This window comes from Manihot esculenta, chromosome 6, assembly GCF_001659605.2.
Source record: "Manihot esculenta cultivar AM560-2 chromosome 6, M.esculenta_v8, whole genome shotgun sequence".
NCBI classification, from domain to species: Eukaryota; Viridiplantae; Streptophyta; class Magnoliopsida; order Malpighiales; family Euphorbiaceae; genus Manihot; species Manihot esculenta.
The window spans coordinates 13,284,828-13,303,928 of record NC_035166.2 but is presented as its reverse complement, the minus strand read 5'-3'; positions in this window follow the sequence as shown (position 1 = coordinate 13,303,928).

Sequence of the window (19,101 nt, the reverse complement as noted above, 5' to 3'; positions counted from 1 at the left end):
GCAAGCTCAAAGATTCAATTCAAAAGGCAATTCTCAAACATGAATACAACTCACTGCAATTGATTCAACATAAGTTTAAAGAGTTATCACATCAATGGGGTCATGGAAAGAAGAACTCATCCAACATAGTTCATCAGTTTGAGTAGAGCAAAACAAAAAGAAGAAGAAGGTTGTGGTTGTGTGTGTTTTATTGAAAGTATAAACAACTAAAAATGAAAAAATTTTCAGCACTGTGGCTAATTAACTGAAAGAACCGCAAAATTGAAAGGAGAAAAGAAAAAAATTTTGCATCTGAAAGCATTGAATTTGTAGAAGAGGGAAGGGAAGAAGAGGAAGAAAAAAAAAAAGAAGAGTAGAAGAAAGAAGAAGTATGCACCCCCACACTTAAATCATGCATTGTCCTCAATGTAAAAGAAAAGAAGAGAATAAAGGAATTTGAATACTCCCCTGGGGTGTGGCGTGCATGGCATGATTACTTAGGCAGAGTGAGTGACGAACAGATGTTCGTCTGGAAAGTCTTCCTTGACTGGACAAGGCGTGGAGCTAGATGGAAGCCGGCTGAGATGGTCGGCTATAAGATTTTCTTTGCCCTTTTGTCTCTTATTTCTAGATCAAATTCTTGTAAGAGAAGAATCCATCTAATAAGTCTTGGTTTTGCTTCCTTTTTCTTGATCAGATATCGCAAAGGTGCGTGGTCAGAGTAGACAATGACTTTAGTTCCCAAGAGGTAGGGTCTGAATTTCTCCAAGGCAAACACAACTGCCAAGAGCTCTTTTTCAGTCGTTGTGTAGTTGCTTTGTGCAGCATCCAGTGTGCGAGAGGCATAGTGAATGACATGGGGTGAGTTTCCCACACGTTGCCCCAAGACTGCTCCTACTACATAATTACTTGCATCACACATGATTTCAAATGGTAAGTTCCAGTCAGGTCCCTGAATAATTGGGGCAGTCACAAGCAATTCTTTAATCAAATCAAATGCCTTTTTGCAATCTGCATCAAAATCAAATGTTACATCTTGTTGGAGCAATCTGCATAATGGCAAAGTGATTTTTGAGAAATCTTTGATGAATCTTCTATAGAATCCTGTATGGCCAAGGAATGACCGGATGTCTCTAATATTTGTGGGGTAAGGCAGATTTTTGATGGTGTCCACCTTAGCCTTGTCTACTTCAATGCCCTTAGCTGAAACAACATGACCTAAGACCATACCTTGATTAACCATAAAATGACATTTTTCATAATTAAGCACAAGGTTAGACTCAATGCATCTTTGTAAGATCTTTTTCAAGTTTGTAAGGCATTCCTTAAAAGAGTTGCCATGCACTGTGAAATCATCCATGAACACTTCTATTGTCTTACCCACATAGTCAGAGAATATGCTCATCATGCATCGTTGAAAGGTGGCGGGTGCATTGCATAGTCCAAATGACATTCTTCTAAAGGCAAAGGTACCAAAAGGGCAAGTGAAGGTAGTCTTCTCTTAGTCTTCTGGAGCAACTGGGATCTGATAAAAACCTAAATAACCATCAAGACAATAATAATGAGATTTACCTGCAAGCCTTTCTAGCATCTGATCAATGAATGGTAGTGGGAAGTGGTCCTTCCTTGTGGCAGCGTTGAGCTTCCTATAGTCCATGCAAACTCTCCATCCATTCTGAACTCTTGTGGGAACAAGTTCTCCTTCAGCATTTGGCACAATGGTAATCCCAGTTTTTTTTGGGACTACATGTACAGGACTCACCCATTTGCTATCAGAAATTGAGTATATGATACCGGCATCAAGGAGCTTGACTATTTCTTTCTTTACTACTTCCATCATGGGTGGGTTTAGCCTTCTTTGAGCATCTCTGACTGGCTTGCATTCATCTTCCATGTGTATTCTATGCATGCATGTGGAAGGAGAAATACCTTTGATGTCATCTATGGTCCACCCTATTGCCCCTTTATGCTTCTGCAGTACCTTCAAGAGGCTTGCTTCTTCATGTCGGCTTAACTCATTGGACACTATTACTGGAAGTGTTTTGTTAGCTCCTAGGTACATGTATTTCAGATGGTCTAGAAGGGATTTTAATTCTGAAGCTGTTGCTTTCTGACTGCGCTGCAAAGGCGGTGGTGCGGAACTGGAAGAGCTGGCTTGCGTTGGATTCTGTGGAACAAGGTTCGGCGGCCGAAGGATGTTTGTTTTCGGCGGTCGAAGGTCTTCAGTTTGCGGAGTGAACTGTGGCGATGGATTCGGCTTCAGAAAGTTGGTTAGGTTCGGCGACCGAAAGATGTTCGGCGGCCGAAGTATGTCTTCTTTCTGCGCAATGTGTTCCTGAAGTGGTGCAACAGGATCTGGTGTCTGAAGGGCAATGAGGTTCGGCGGCCAAAAAGTATATATGTTCGGCGGCCGAATGTCTTCTGTCTGCGCAAACTCTATCTGTTGGATGCTGTAGACAGTTTCTTTCTGCTTTTCAACATGTACTTGATCAGTATCTTGGCAAAAATCATTGTTAAGAATATTGTCTTGATTTTCATCAAAAATTTCTTGGCTTAAACAGTCAACAATATCAAGCCCATAAACAGGGGACATATCATGTGGATATTTCATAGCATCATAGACATTGTATTTAATCACCTCTCCTTCAAATTTCATGGTCAAAGTACCATCATGCACATCAATTTTAGTTCTAGTAGTACTCAAAAAAGGACGTCCAAGAAGAATATCAGAACTAGCGTTGCAACTATCTTCCTTAGTATCAATCACATAGAAATCAGCAGGAAAGACAAGTTCATCTACTTGGATTAACACATCTTCTAGAAAACCTATGGGATATACCACAGATCTATCAACTAATTGGATCACAACTCTTGTGTCTTTTAGTGCACATGCATTTAGAGATTTATAGATGGAGAGAGGCATAACATTTATGGATGCGCCAAGATCACACATGGCTTTCTTAATTCCAACATTCCCAATTTTATAAGAAATTGCAAACATACCTTTGTCTTTGCACTTAGTAGGGAGTTCTCTTTTAATGACAGCAGTGACAACCTCTCCTACACTTACTTTCTCTCTTGCAGCTAGCTTTCTTCTATTGGTACACAACTCTTTCAGAAATTTTGCGTACCTTGGAATCTGCTTGATAGCATCTAGCAGTGGTATGTTGATTTCCACCTTTCTGAAAGTCTCAAGGATCTCCTTTTCTTCTTTTTCTTTTTGTGTTCTTTCAAATCTTTTTGGAAAAGGAGGTGGGATCTGAAAACTTACTTTTTGATGGGTCTTTTGCGCAGGTGGTGCTTCGGATTGTGCTGGAGAGGCTGGCTCATGGAGATGGGGTTGCGCAGATGGCGCAAGGGTGGTTTCAGATGGGGCAGGCTCTTGTGCAACTTGTTTTTCTTCCTCATATTTGGCATCTTGAAGCTCTTTTCCACTTCTTAAAGTAATAGCACTGACATTTTGTCTGGAATTAGTTTCAGTTTGAGAAAGGAGCTTACCTTGGGTTTCAAGTCGATTTATGGAGGTGGCCATTTGTCTTAGATCTTGTCGCACGCCTTGCATGGTGTTTATCAGTGTTTCCATCATCTTTTCAAGGCTCTGGTTGGAGTTCTGAGGTGCTGGTTGGGCTTGATTTCTTTGGAAATTCTGGGTGTTATTGGCCCTCCCATAGCTGAAATTGGGGTGGTCTCTCCAACCTGGATTGTAAGTGTTTGAGTACGGATCATGCCTGGGCTGGTTATTGTACCCTCCAATAGCATTTGCTTGTTGGGGGTCCTCTTGGAGTGTAGGACATTGATCAGTGGGATGTCCTACATATGAATAGATACCATATGACCTAGAGGACTGGGCTGCTTGAATCTGTTGAACCAGTCCTATGGCAAAATCTTTCATTACAGATGATAATTCAGAAATAGTGGAGGAACTTACCTCATTGGCTCTTTGCAGTTGTTTTTCTTCTCCATATTGCCTAGATGAGGCTGCAAGGGTAGATATCAACTCTCTCATCTCCCTTGGTGTCTTGTCTATGATGGATCCTCCACAAGCTACATTTATGAATTTTCTTTCTAATGGGAGCAATCCTCCATAGAAGAACTGTATGAGGGATTTGTCTGACATATCATGTTGTGGGCAACCTGTGCATAGTCTTTCAAATATTTCCCAATAATCATATAAATCTTCAGTTGGTTTTTGTCTTATGCTAGTGATTTCTCTTATTATGCCAATTGATTTAGATGGTGGAAAGTATTTGTCCAAAAAGGTTTGGACCATATCATCCCATGAAGTTATAGATCCAGGAGGCAAATAAAACAACCAATCTTTAGCATAGTCATCTAATGAAAAGGGAAAAGCTCTTAATTTAACATGATCTTCAGAGATCCCTTGAGGTTTCATAGATGAACAAACAATACTAAATTCTTTTAAGTGCTTGTGTGGATTTTCATTCTCTCTACCTCTAAATTTAGGAAGAAGATGAATCAAACCTGTTTTGAGTTCAAATGGAACTGTAAGAGGTGGATAGGTGATGCAAAGAGGTACTTGATCACCTATAGGTATTGCTAACTCTCTCATGGATCTTTCCCTTGGTGCTTGAGGTCTTATGACTGGATTTTCCTGAATTATTTGATTCTGGACAGCATGTCCATTGGGTGCAGCAACTGGTGCTTGAGGTTCTGCCATTGGTGCAGAATTCGGTTGCTGGAGTGAAGCAGGTTCGGCGGCCGGATGTTGATGTGGTTCGGCGGCCGAAGGTTCGGCAGAAGGTTCTGCGTTGGAAGCTTGTTTTCCTAGCCTTTTGAGAGTGCGTTCGATTTCTGGATCAAATGGCAGAGTGTCCCTGTGTTCAGATCTTGTCATGAAAAAAAAATAAACAAGTTAAATCAATTCCCTGGCAACGGCGCCAATTTTTGACAGTCGGTTGTCGAAGCCGGTCAAAAATAACCTTCTTGGTTATCAACAATTTACAACTGCAGATAGTGGTGAAGGATCGAATCCACAGAGAATTGATTACCTATTTATTTTTCTCAATCAAGACCAAGAGAGCTAATTGAAAACACAATTGAAAGCAAGTAATTGAAGGCGCAATGAAAGTAAAGTGTAATAAAAGTAAAAAGGGGGGTTTTGAGATTGATTTGACTAACAACTATTGAAAGCAATTAAAACAGCAAGTAATTAAAATAAAAGGAGAGATCAATATGAGAAAGGTCTAGTTGAAGATATGGATCCACTTTGGTTGTTTGGATTGATCATTGAAACTTAGGTTTTCTTGATTGATTCAATAGATTAGTTATGGGGGTGGAAAACGCTTCTCACCACCATGTCTCTCCTTATGATCAAATCAATTAGGGAACGTCCTCTAATCAATTACTAATTAACAAATTGCCAAGGAACGTCCTTGGGCCTTAGGCATCAAAACAATTGTCAATTGCATAAAGAATGAGAGAGATCCAATCCTAGCTACTCAAACGCATGAGATGTTGCTAGATCATGCAATTCCTTAGTTTTTACACCAAGTGTTCTTAGGTCAGAATATTTCTAGCAATTACGGACTAACAAATATCCTAACTAACAATCAATTAACTTTGCAATCAAGAATCAAGTGGCCAATTTGATCAAAACAACAAAGCAATCTTAGAATTAAGCACAATTGCATGAATATTGAATAAACCAAAAGCAAACACTTTATGTTCAGATCTCACAACCTTTTAAACAACCTTAGTTTCAACCAAACTTCAACTAGAATTAGGGTTTCAGCCACTCATGACTGAACCAAAACAGAAAATAAAAGAAAAGAGAGCAAGAAGATGAAGAACTAAAGGGGGGAGCCTTGGAGAGCCTTGGAGAATTTGTGTGGATCAAAAATCTGCCTCTTCATGTCTTTTTGAAGCCTTTAAATAGATGTTGAGAGGCTGCCTAGGGTTTCTTGGGTGTCCATGCATCCTTGTAGAGTTTGCCCAAAGTGCCCTTGAGTCTTCTATGTGCATGTGTGGGGTTGCAAGCCCTTTTTGGTCTTTTGATTGATGCCCAAGTGTGTCCAAGAAGCCTTCTTCACATTATTCATGCACTAAAGAGGAAGGAGGAGCCTTGATTTGAATTTTGAATGTGCATGGCACTAAGTGGGAAACATGTGATCTTCAAGATTTGGCTTATTGAACAAGGAGGAGGCTGTTCGGAGGGACTTTCGGCCGCCTAAGTTTAGTTTCGGCGACAGGACTTTCGGCTCTGGAATGAAGGTTCGGCGGCCGAAGGTGCCGCCGAACATGGGTGACTTTCGTCTCTGGAGCAAAGGTTCGGCCGCCGAAGGTGCTACCGAAGGTGACTGATTTTTGGCTTCCGAAAGTGCTTCCGAAGGAGTTTGAGTTTCGGCTCTAGGCTCAACTTTCGGCCGCCGAAAGTGCTCCCAAAGGTGGCTTTTCCATTTTTGGCACTTTTTTGGTATTTTTAAGAGCATTTTCTTCAAATTGTTCCTTTACACCTAATATCTGCAAAACATTACTAAGACCACAAAATTAGGTAGAAAAGATGTAAATAAACATCAATAAGATCATGATAATATGGACTAAAATATGCTCTATCAGCTGTTCCCTCATTTTCTGCAGTTTTTGATCTACATTTTCTTCTTCTTGTTTTGGCCTCTTCTCCACGCGATACTCCTCCTTCCATTCTTCGTTCTCTGTTCTTCTGGTTGTTCTGGCAGAGTAACTGTCCGCCTCGTCATTTTCTATCAGCTCCCTTATCCTTCTTCCATGGACCTTGGCCTCCGGCTCTTCCTCTTCACCGGCCTTTCTACCTCTTTCTCTGGTTTTTCTGCTGTTTTGTTGGGGGTGATTGAAGGTAGGTTGGGACTCGTTGGTTTGGATCGCTTCTATCACATGCAACACATTCGGTGGGGTGCCGAGACCCCTCTGTTGCATCATTTGCCCCAGCTAGTGGGCGGTGTTTTGTAACTGGAGGGCCATGGCCTGAAGGTCTTAGTTAGATAAGGTGGTTCCGGGTACATTCCCTTCCGAGCTCGGCGAGGGATTAAAGGGGGTTGGCGGTTGATTATTGGGAGTTGTAAGGCTGGAGAAAGAGAACTGTTGCTCCTCTTAGGCAGAGCTTAGGTCATTGAGGGTATTGGTAATGTTGTTTCCATTATGGTTGGCCATTGTGGATCTCAGTGGATTTTGTAATAGTGAAACTCCGGTGACGGAAAGATCTCATTCGTTTCCCATAGACAGCGCCAATTGATGCTCTGAAATCCAGAAAAAGTAGGGTTTACAATAGTTGAGTAAGCTTCTTTTTGTGAGGAGGGTGCTCCTCCCCTTTTATTATTTTCTTTTGTCTGCTAGTGACGTCTAACGGCCTTACTGCTATTGGGTCACCTGTCTCTGTCATACGGATACGTACATACAAAAGCGTCAAACGTCTGCTCCATGTTAAACAACCATTTAATTTCCTCCTGACACGCTTGTAAACAGATCTGCTAGGTGAATGGGCCGGTTGTCCTCTCTCCTGCTAAGCCTCATCACCAAGCTAGGGATGAAGAGATTGAGGCCCAAGGGAGACCCGATCTCAAGACCGAATGGTTTGGGTTGGCCCACTTAAGAGGTTTCGTGAACCGTGGGCTAAAGATGTCATCATGGGCTCGGCCTTATATCGGGGTGGTAAAATCCAGCGGTCATCAATTATTATATAATTGACACGTTATTGTCATATTATCACAATATAATACAAAATAGCTGAAAAATTTTTTTTTATACTTTATAATTTTTTATTATTATACTTTATATTTTAAAAATAGTTAATTTAATTCTATATTTTTATAATTTTTATCTATTATATTAAACCATTAAAAAAATTACTAATTTTTTATTATTAATGAAAATTCTATATAATTATGCCACATATTATAAAATTGGCTAAAAAGTGAAATTTAACTTTAAATTATATAACGGTATTAAAATATTAAATTTTATCTTTTAATCTAAATTTATCTTTAAACTATTATTAAAAAGTTAAATAAGACCATCACTTATTTATTTTTTTATCGTCGGTATATTTGGTCTTATTTGATATTTTAATAATAGTTTATGGATAAATTTAGACTGAAAAATAAAATTTAACTTTTTAATCCGCTACGAATTTTAGGGGTAAATTTGATTTTTTACACTATAAAATTATCGATTAAACTTTTTTTAATTTTAATAATTATTTATAAACATAAACATCATATATCTGTAATACCCGGCTAGACTCCGGTATCGGAATTCCTACCGTCCGGTGGAATCTCGGATGTCGGAGATCTCTAAAAGGGTAGAATCATGTTTTATAAAAATGTTTTCATGTTTTTAATGGTTTTAAGTATGAAATTGAATGAGTTTTGCATGAAAAAGTCCTTGGAGGAAAACCCAGGTTCGGCCGCCGAAAGTCAAGTTCGGCCGCCGAACATGCATGCGTTTTGGAGGCACGTTAGGCCCCCGAAAGCATGAGTTAGGGAAGCAAAGGTTCGGCCGCCGAAAGTCAAGTTCGGTCGCCGAACATTTGCATGGATGCGGAGGCACATTCGGCCCCCGAACGTGGTCTGGCCAGCCACTATAAAAGGGTCCCTTAGCCGAAAACGGGCGAACTTTTTTCCCTATTTTCGGCCAAGGTGAGCTTTCCGCCATCCTCCCTCAATCTTGAGTTTTTCCTTCCTTTTTCCATGATCTTTACAAGTTTATAACTTTGGTTTTGAAGATCTTTGAGCTTAGAACGAGTTTTGGAGCTTGGAGACCAAAAGTTGGAACTTCTCCCATCTCCAAGTTTAGATCTCCTCAACCCTCGATCTTCAAGAGGTAAGAGCCGATCTTAAGCTCAATGTATGATTTAAACAAGTTTTATGAAGTTTTTAAGGGGTAGAATGCTTGTTAGGTTATATGATGAGTTATGGGTTAATATTGATGTTTGAAACAATGTAGCTTGTTTGTGTGTGATTGAAGTGTTGTAGATGGGGTATATGTATGTTTGAGGCCCCTAGGAACTTGTATGCATGCTCTGGTTGAAAAAATATGCATGTTTGGAAAGGATTGGAGGCGAGATGTGTTAAGGGAACCAAGTTTCTGCCCTTTGGCAGAAACCAGGTTCGGCAGCCGAAGGTACTTTCGGCCGCCGAACGTGGCTGGGAAGGCAGGCCTTTCGGCTGCCGAAGTTGCCCCCGAAAAGAGACTTTCGTCTCTGTCTGGCACTTTCGGCCGCCGAAGGTGCCGCCGAACCTAGCTGAGTTTCGTCTCTGTCTGGCACTTTCGGCCGCCGAAGGTGCCGCCGAAAGTGCCCTGTTCAGCCATTTCATGCATATTTTCTGTGATATTTTCAGGATGTTTTAGGGGGTTTTTGGGGAGTAGTTTAGAGTTGTGTTCAAGTATGTTTGGTCCCTCATTTGAGTCCACCTGTGTAGGTTCGGACCCGAGGAACCGGGGACCCCAGCAGTGAGTTCAGCTGCGGTGTTGTCAGAGTCAGCCAGAGGTGAGTGGAACTAAACTGAATCTTTTAAATTAAATGTTTTATCATGTTTCATGCATCATGATTATGCAATAGGATGATTGCATTAGTTTTCACGAATATGCCGCATTGCATAAATTGTTGTTGATGTGGGTGAATGTTGGATGACCCAATTAGTCCAAGACAGGAAGACCAGGACCCCATGCTACGGCCTGGCACAGAGTAAGAAAGACCAGGCCCCAGTCTACAGGCCTGGCACAGAGTAATGCACGGTTATGGGACTCGAAGACCAGGAGCCCAGAGGAGGCCCTGGAAAATGGTAAGTAATGTATGTTATGACAGGAAGACCAGGCCCCATTCTACAGGCCTGGCACAGAGTTTACTTGGACTATTTGGTGACAAGTTCACCCAACCCTTATGTGAATTGTCTGTGTTATGATGCATTCCATTTGAGCATAGTGTTAATGTGTTTTACTAGCTCTACTCACTGGGCTTTTAGCTCACCCCTCTCCCTTTACCCCCAGGCTTGCAGGTACAGTATAGAGCGGGAGTCCGGATAGAGTAAAGAAGTCATGTTATGTAATAGCTAGTAATGGACATGATCAAAATTGTAATGTAAAAGTACAGTATAGTTATGTAATGAGTTTTATGGATGTTAGTATGTGCTTGACCATAGATTGTTGTATCCCTTTTATACATGATCTTAGAGATTCACATGATGTTTATGTAAACCAGCTCAACACAGGTTATGTTACCCCTTTGAGGGCACAGATGAGATCCCACAGAGGGATCAAAGTTATGTTAATATTTATGCACAGGTTGAGTTTGGTTGATGAGTATGCAAAGGAAAGTTTTAATTTTTATGCTTATTGTTGATCATGTATGGGATTATTCAGGTTTACAGGTATTATGTTAGGCTTGCTACGGGTCCCGGCGGCCTTAAGTCGACCCGGATCCTAGCGCCGGTAGCGGTCCGATTTTCGGGTCGTTACAGAATGGTATCAGAGCCCTAGGTTCATATGGTCGGACCTAGAGTGTCGGGCTCATAGATGTTATAGAAGGTCAAGCACAATAGGAAAAGATCATGTCCACTAGGATAGGATGTGGAGTCCTGTCTTGCATAATGATGTGAAATGCCATGATAATATGCATGTGCATTAATGATATGCTATGATATGTGATGCGGGTTCATGTGTGCCCACATGAACCATTTGATGCTAATGTTGCTTGTGATGTGTACTGTTTTTCAGAAAACAGGATGAGAGGAACTCGTCGATCAGCAAGATTGACAGGAGTACCACCTGAGGATGAGGGCATGAGCGCCCATCCTCCAGCATTGCCTAGGGCAATGTCTAGCAGGTCCAACAGGGACAGAGTAGCAAGAGACCCTAGAAGATCTCTGGATCTGGGTAGGAGCAGATCAGTTAGAGGAACAGTGCAAGGAGGAGCGTCTGAGGATATGGAAGTAGATCAGAGGAGGGATGGCAGTCTCGGTGTGAGCATGCCGGAAGAAGGCATGGGAGAATCAGAAGGAGGCGCTCAGGCCTCGAGTTATGTACAGCCACCTCACTACCCACCCTATTCACACCATCCAGGGTATTCGATGGGAGGTACATCGGATTACCCTAGTTTCACCCCTTATCCCACACAGATGCCATACCCACCATACTACCCACCGTACTCTCAGTACCCAATGTATCCACCTCCACCCTATTATCCAAATCCAGCAAACCCTACCTCAGAAAATGTTGCACCATCTCCACCACCTGCCGAACCAGCAGCCCCAGTTGTTCAGCCACCTAGATCTAGCTCAGCCAGTGGGAGCAAAGTTAAGATGACAGACTATATGAAGCTGGGTGCTCCCCAGTTTGAGACCGGTGATGATCCGTTCGTGTACTTAGAGCGGGTCAAGGCGATTACAGATGAGATAGGGGCGGATGACAGTAGAGCCATTCAAATGGCTGGGTTCACACTAAAGTGCAAGAAGGCACGAGAGTGGTTCAAGAACTATGTGAACCCGAGAGTGGACAGCATGACTTGGGAAGAGTTTGCAAACGAGTTTGCAGGATGGGCTTTTCCTGATAGTTCAAGGGAATTGAAGATGATAGAATTCGAACAGTTGAGGCAAACTGATGACATGAGTGTAGACGAATATACTGACAGGTTTATGGAGTTGCTGCCATTTGCAGGGCAAGACCTTAGCACAGACCAGAAGAAGTCGAGGAGGTATATCATGAAGCTCCATCCCAGGTATTCCTCCTTGGTTCAGTCAGCAGATAGAGAGAGTTTTCATGCCATAGTAGACATGGCTAGGAGAATGGAGGCTAGTGCCATCGTACAGGGGACAGTTAAGCAGACAGTGGCACAAGCTTCTGGTTCTAAAACTCCGGGAGGGGGAAGGGTAGATCCCTCTACCTTGAGTGCAGCAGCTTCAGGCAGTAAGAGATGGGGTAAACCCAAGGGTAAAAAGAACAAGTTCTGGAACAAGGTCAAATCTAGTCTGGGATTTGGGAGTGGCTCAAGCTCTGGTGCGGATAATGCTTTATGTGCGAGGTGTGGAAGGCCACACAGGGGAGTATGTCGGTTTGGGACAAACACTTGCTTCAGATGTGGTCAGGAGGGGCATATAGCTCGAGATTGTCCAAGAGCGGCCCCGATGGCTCAGTCCCAGCAGACAGCTTCAGGCAGTGTAGCGCAGCCAGCAGCTCCAGCCATGACTCAGGCCAGTGGCAGAGGCAGAGGGAGAGGAGCAGCCTCTTCTTCAGCGGGTTTCAGAGGTGAAGGTCCGTCAGCCCCAGCACGGATCTTCACAATGACACAGCAGGAGGCAGACGCATCCAACACCGTGGTGGCAGGTAATCTCGTCATTGGATGTTCGGATGTATATGCATTGATGGACCCTGGTGCATCTCATTCATTTATTGCTCCGAGAGCCGTTCAGAGGTTGGGGTTGATGATCTCTGAGTTAGAGTGTCCTCTCTGGGTCAGTGGACCCAAGTGTGATCCATCAGTGGCAAAGTCAGTCTGTCAGTGTAGTCCAGTTTTTGTTGAGGGGAGATGCATGTCCGCCGACCTTGTGGTTCTAGATTTGACAGATTTTGACGTCATTCTAGGGATGGACTGGTTATCTACCCATGGTGCTACCTTGGACTGCAGGGACAAGGTAGTCAGGTTCAGAGGTCAGGATGGATCAGAGGTTGTCTTCAGAGGAGACAGGAGGGGTACACCTAGAGGTATGATCTCAGCTCTTCAGGCTCGTAGGTTGCTTAGGAAGGGATGTCAGGGGTATTTGGCTCATGTGAGAGAGCTAAATAGTCAGGTCAGAGAGCCCGCCTCGGTGCCAGTGGTTAGAGAGTTCTTAGATGTGTTCCCAGACGAGCTGCCAGGTTTACCACCTGCTAGGGAGATAGAGTTCGAGATAGAACTGATGCCTGGAACCCGACCGATCTCTATCCCTCCCTACAGGATGGCACCAGCAGAATTAAAAGAGTTGAAGGAGCAGTTGCAGGAGCTGGTAGACAAGGGCTTCATCCGACCGAGTACCTCACCCTGGGGTGCTCCAGTTCTGTTTGTGAAAAAGAAGGATGGATCTCTTAGACTTTGTATCGACTACAGACAGTTGAACAAAGTCACTACCAAGAACAAGTACCCATTGCCAAGGATCGACGATCTATTCGACCAGCTAGCAGGAGCGGGTTGTTTCTCCAAAATAGATCTGAGGTCCGGGTATCATCAGTTGAGGATCAGGGAAGAGGATGTGCCAAAGACGGCTTTCAGGACCAGATATGGGCATTTTGAGTTCCTTGTAATGCCGTTCCGGTTAACTAACGCCCCTGCAGCATTCATGGATCTCATGAACAGAGTGTTTAGCCAGTACCTGGATCACTTTGTTATTGTCTTCATAGATGATATCTTAGTGTATTCCAGGAATGCAGAGGAGCATGCCCATCATCTGAGGTTGGTTCTACAGACCTTGAGGGAACATGGCTTGTATGCCAAGTTCTCCAAGTGTGAGTTCTGGCTGAGGAGCATTTCATTCTTGGGGCATGTAGTGTCAGAGAATGGGATTGAGGTAGACCCCAAGAAGACAGAGACTGTGGCTAACTGGCCTAGACCCACTTCAGTGACAGAGATTAGAAGTTTCTTGGGTTTGGCAGGTTACTACAGGAGGTTCGTTCAGGACTTCTCAAAGATAGCAACTCCTCTAACCAGACTGACCAGGAAGAATCAGAAATTTCTGTGGACCGACCAGTGCGAGGAGAGTTTTGAAGAGCTCAAGAAAAGGTTAATTTCAGCACCAGTTTTAGCTCTGCCATCTAGTGGAGAGGACTTTACAGTCTATTGTGATGCGTCCCGTGTGGGACTGGGTTGTGTACTGATGCAAAATGAGAGGGTAATTGCTTATGCTTCTAGGCAGCTAAAGAAGCATGAGTTGAATTACCCCACACATGACCTTGAGATGGCAGCAGTAATCTTTGCACTCAAGATGTGGAGGCACTACCTCTATGGGGTTAAATGTGAGATCTTCACAGATCATAAAAGCCTGCAGTACATCCTGAGTCAAAGAGATTTGAACTTAAGACAGAGGAGATGGGTAGAGCTGCTGAGTGACTATGATTGCAAGATTCAGTATCATCCGGGTAAGGCGAATGTTGTGGCAGACGCCCTAAGCCGGAAGTCACTAGGCAGTCTCTCCCATATCACGGCAGAGAGGAGACCAGTGGTGAAGGAGTTTTACAAGCTCATTGAGGAAGGTCTACAGATGGAGTTACCTGGTACAGGTGCCTTGGTTGCTCAGATGAAAGTGACACCCGTGTTTCTAGAGCAGGTGGCTCAGAAACAGCATGAGGACCCAGAGTTAGTGAAGATTGCCAGGACTGTTCAGTCAGGCAAGGTCAGTGAGTTCAGATTTGACAATAGGGGGATCCTCCGCTATGGGAGTCGATTGTGTGTACCAGATGACATAGGGCTAAAAGGAGACATTATGAGAGAGGCTCATAATGCAAGATACAGCATTCACCCCGGAGCCACCAAGATGTATCAAGATCTGAAGAAAGTTTACTGGTGGCCAGCTATGAAGAAAGAAGTGGCACAGTTTGTGTCAGCCTGCGAAGTTTGTCAGAGGGTGAAGCTGGAACATCAGAAGCCGGCTGGAATGCTTAACCCGCTACCTATTCCAGAGTGGAAATGGGAGAATATAGCTATGGACTTCGTAGTGGGGTTACCGGCGACGTCCAACAGATTGGACTCCATATGGGTGATTGTGGACAGACTCACCAAATCTGCTCACTTCATCCCTGTCAGGAGTGGCTATTCTGTGGACAAGTTGGCGCAGGTGTACGTTGATGAGATAGTCAGACTGCATGGGGTTCCTGTTTCTATTGTGTCAGATAGAGGACCCCAGTTCACCTCCAGGTTTTGGCGGAGTCTGCAGAATGCCATGGGTACTAGGTTGGATTTCAGTACTGCCTTCCACCCCCAGACTGATGGACAGTCAGAAAGGACCATCCAGACTATAGAGGATATGCTCAGAATGTGTGTGCTGGACTTTGGCGGTTCTTGGCGGCAGCATCTACCTTTGGTGGAGTTTGCCTACAATAACAGTCATCATGCTAGCATCGGGATGGCTCCATATGAAGCTTTATATGGAAGGAAGTGCAGATCACCTGTTTGCTGGGAAGAGGTAGGAGAGAGGTCCTTAGCAGGACCCGAGCTAGTAGAGATCACCAGCAGGGTGGTGCCCATGATCAGAGAAAGAATCAAGACAGCTGCAAGCAGACAGAAGAGTTATACAGACATCCGCAGAAGACTAGTAGAATTTCAGGAGGGGGATCTGGTATTGCTCAAGGTGTCTCCAATGAAAGGAGTGGTTCGGTTCGGGAAGAAGGGTAAGCTGGCTCCGCGGTACATCGGACCCTTTGAAGTCCTGCAAAGGATTGGGAATGTATCGTACAAGCTGGATTTACCTGCTTCGATGGAGAGAATCCATCCGGTTTTCCACGTTTCTATGTTGAGAAAGTTCGTGTCAGATCCGGGCAAGGTTCTTAGTGAGCCTGATGTGGAGATCCAAGAGGATCTCACCTATGTTGAGCAGCCAGTACGGATCATAGACACCCAGATCAGAAAGCTAAGGAACAAGGAAATCCCGATGGTGAAAGTCCTTTGGAACCACCACAATATTGAGGAGTGTACCTGGGAGACACGGGAGTCCATGCTCCGGCAATATCCTCATCTCTTTTAAGGTTAGTCTCTATGTGTTGTATGTGTGTTATGTTGATTACTATGCATGTGCTAGTTGAGGAACATTCGGGGACGAATGTTCTTAAGGGGGGGAGAATGTAATACCCGGCTAGACTCCGGTATCGGAATTCCTACCGTCCGGTGGAATCTCGGATGACGGAGATCTCTAAAAGGGTAGAATCATGTTTTATAAAAATGTTTTCATGTTTTTAATGGTTTTAAGTATGAAATTGAATGAGTTTTGCATGAAAAAGTCCTTGGAGGAAAACCCAGGTTCGGCCGCCGAACATGCATGCGTTTTGGAGGCACGTTAGGCCCCCGAAAGCATGAGTTAGGGAAGCAAAGGTTCGGCCGCCGAAAGTCAAGTTCGGCCGCCGAACATTTGCATGGATGCGGAGGCACATTCGGCCCCCGAACGTGGTCTGGCCAGCCACTATAAAAGGGTCCCTTAGCCGAAAACGGGCGAACTTTTTTCCCTATTTTCGGCCAAGGTGAGCTTTCCGCCATCCTCCCTCAATCTTGAGTTTTTCCTTCCTTTTTCCATGATCTTTACAAGTTTATAACTTTGGTTTTGAAGATCTTTGAGCTTAGAACGAGTTTTGGAGCTTGGAGACCAAAAGTTGGAACTTCTCCCATCTCCAAGTTTAGATCTCCTCAACCCTCGATCTTCAAGAGGTAAGAGCCAATCTTAAGCTCAATGTATGATTTAAACAAGTTTTATGAAGTTTTTAAGGGGTAGAATGCTTGTTAGGTTATATGATGAGTTATGGGTTAATATTGATGTTTGAAACAATGTAGCTTGTTTGTGTGTGATTGAAGTGTTGTAGATGGGGTATATGTATGTTTGAGGCCCCTAGGAACTTGTATGCATGCTCTGGTTGAAAAAATATGCATGTTTGGAAAGGATTGGAGGCGAGATGTGTTAAGGGAACCAAGTTTCTGCCCTTTGGCAGAAACCAGGTTCGGCAGCCGAAGGTACTTTCGGCCGCCGAACGTGGCTGGGAAGGCAGGCCTTTCGGCTGCCGAAGTTGCCCCCGAAAAGAGACTTTCGTCTCTGTCTGGCACTTTCGGCCGCCGAAGGTGCCGCCGAACCTAGCTGAGTTTCGTCTCTGTCTGGCACTTTCGGCCGCCGAAGGTGCCGCCGAAAGTGCCCTGTTCAGCCATTTCATGCATATTTTCTGTGATATTTTCAGGATGTTTTAGGGGGTTTTTGGGGAGTAGTTTAGAGTTGTGTTCAAGTATGTTTGGTCCCTCATTTGAGTCCACCTGTGTAGGTTCGGACCCGAGGAACCGGGGACCCCAGCAGTGAGTTCAGCTGCGGTGTTGTCAGAGTCAGCCAGAGGTGAGTGGAACTAAACTGAATCTTTTAAATTAAATGTTTTATCATGTTTCATGCATCATGATTATGCAATAGGATGATTGCATTAGTTTTCACGAATATGCCGCATTGCATAAATTGTTGTTGATGTGGGTGAATGTTGGATGACCCAATTAGTCCAAGACAGGAAGACCAGGACCCCATGCTACGGCCTGGCATAGAGTAAGAAAGACCAGGCCCCAGTCTACAGGCCTGGCACAGAGTAATGCACGGTTATGGGACTCGAAGACCAGTAGTCCAGAGGAGGCCCTGGAAAATGGTAAGTAATGTATGTTATGACAGGAAGACCAGGCCCCATTCTACAGGCCTGGCACAGAGTTTACTTGGACTATTTGGTGACAAGTTCACCCAACCCTTATGTGAATTGTCTGTGTTATGATGCATTCCATTTGAGCATAGTGTTAATGTGTTTTACTAGCTCTACTCACTGGGCTTTTAGCTCACCCCTCTCCCTTTACCCCCAGGCTTGCAGGTACAGTATAGAGCGGGAGTCCGGATAGAGTAAAGAAGTCATGTTATGTAATAGCTAGTAATGGACATGATCAAAATTGTAATGTAAAAGTACAGTATAGTTATGTAATGAGTTTTATGGATGTTAGTATGTGCTTGACCATAGATTGTTGTATCCCTTTTATACATGATCTTAGAGATTCACATGATGTTTATGTAAACCAGCTCAACACAGGTTATGTTACCCCTTTGAGGGCACAGATGAGATCCCACAGAGGGATCAAAGTTATGTTAATATTTATGCACAGGTTGAGTTTGGTTGATGAGTATGCAAAGGAAAGTTTTAATTTTTATGCTTATTGTTGATCATGTATGGGATTATTCAGGTTTACAGGTATTATGTTAGGCTTGCTACGGGTCCCGGCGGCCTTAAGTCGACCCGGATCCTAGCGCCGGTAGCGGTCCGATTTTCGGGTCGTTACAATATCTATAAACATCTCACATTAATTATACTGTAATGATAATGTGTTAATATGATAATGTGATAATAACGTGACAATTCTATCATTTAAAAAAAGACGTGAAATTTTTGTTAATGGATTAATAGTTGTTTTAATAGTTATGCATAATTGATGAAAATTTTAAAAGTGTAGAATTAAATTGGCCATTTTTGAAATATAAATAGAATTGTAAATAATTATAAAATATATAATTTTTTTGATAATTATTTTATTTTATATTATGATAATATAGCGATAATGTGGTAATAATGTGATATTTCTGTTAATGGATTAATAAAAGTTTTAATGGGTAAGTGTAATTTTTAAAAAGTTAAAAATATAAGTTTAAATTGATTATTTTTAAAATACAGAGTAAAATTATAAAAAATTATAAAATACAGAATTTTTTTATAATTAATCTATTTTATTATATATATAATTTGAAGTCTCAATCTGATGAAAATGTTAAATAAGCAAGAAAGAGAATACTTCAAATTATAAATCGGCTCTTGTGATTTTATCAGCTAATTTTTTTATTAATTTTAGTTTAATTTAAAATTTTGGTGTTAATATTAGTTTAAGTTTAAAATTGAAATTAAAAATTCCTGAGGTGGCAGCTGACGTGCTATAAATATTAATAAAAATTAATATAATTATTTATTTTACTTAGTATAATTAATGAAAAATTTTCTCTTTCTATGCATATATTATATATTTTAATATATTTATGAACATTATTTATAAAATAAATATAATATTTTATAATTAAAAATATTATATAATTTAAAATATTATTGAAAATAACTATTACTTCTTCTTAAATTAATTATTTTTTTAAAATTTGAGTGATCATACATACTAAAAAATATTCTTGTAAATTATAATTCTATAAAAGGAAGTTAATATTTATTGTAACAAAAAATATTAAAGTAAACATATATAAGATTGGCTTTAATAAAAAATTAAGTTTTTCTCTATAATCTCTTTATGACTTGATACTCTCGTTTTTTTCTCTTACTTAAATTTAATTTTTTTTTGCCATTTCCCATGAAAGACGATCTATGTCAATTGACTATCGATGAAAAAGAAGATGTTGT